This window comes from Penaeus monodon, chromosome 25, assembly GCF_015228065.2.
Source record: "Penaeus monodon isolate SGIC_2016 chromosome 25, NSTDA_Pmon_1, whole genome shotgun sequence".
Classification (NCBI taxonomy): Eukaryota; Metazoa; Arthropoda; class Malacostraca; order Decapoda; family Penaeidae; genus Penaeus; species Penaeus monodon.
The window spans coordinates 32,171,475-32,172,173 of record NC_051410.1 but is presented as its reverse complement, the minus strand read 5'-3'; the positions used below and the strand labels follow the sequence as shown (position 1 = coordinate 32,172,173).

Here is a 699-nt window from a genome sequence, read left to right as displayed (position 1 = left end):
TAAACTGAACTGTATACCGACATAGGTCTTTCAGAGAGATTTATATCTTAAGAGACGCCACCGTCCCCTTCTGCCGCCGCCTCCTCCGCCAGCCCGGGAGGACATGGCACGTTAACAAATGTATGTATCTCGGGGTCGTTCGTCAACCCTAACGCCCCAACCCGCTGCACAGACGGCCATACTATCTCAGGGAGCATCGCCGAGCCTCATGCCCCAAAATACCGCTTTACTACGCAGCGGCCATGCCCTCACGCCGCACTACAATATTAGATGGCCGTGGCCAAGATAGACCTCCGAGTCAGGACAAGAATAAAGCAGTTGATCTGATATAGATGCAGGCACTTCACTCAATTCTATTTATATATTCAATCTGCTTATTATATTTATATTAGCATTAATCTAGTGAATATAGGATACATGACGCACATCTATCACGACAAAATGGATCTATATTTGCACGGAGAAGCAGAATCACCGAATTAGAGGATGGTCTGGAGAGCGAAAGAGGCAAAAAGAGGCGAATCACTGCAGTCGCTGTTATGAATCTCCGGCAAAAGGGAATGCAACCCAGGCTTTGCTGTTCATGTTCTGGTTCATGGAGGAATAAGCCAAGCAGAGCGGCTAGAATTATGATTATGCAAGCGATTGCTTTCTCTTCTCTTGTCTTTTCTTCTTCCCACTGATGATGCGTGTCGGCTC

The 699-nt window shown here is 47.1% G+C and overlaps 1 protein-coding gene across 1 annotated transcript in view; it reads right to left on the bottom strand.

Annotated features, from left to right (window-relative positions):
* Positions 1 to 699, bottom strand: part of LOC119589149 (mucin-12-like) — a gene marked incomplete at its 5' end in the record, with an annotated part of 115,175 nt that overhangs the window by 77,623 nt on the left and 36,853 nt on the right.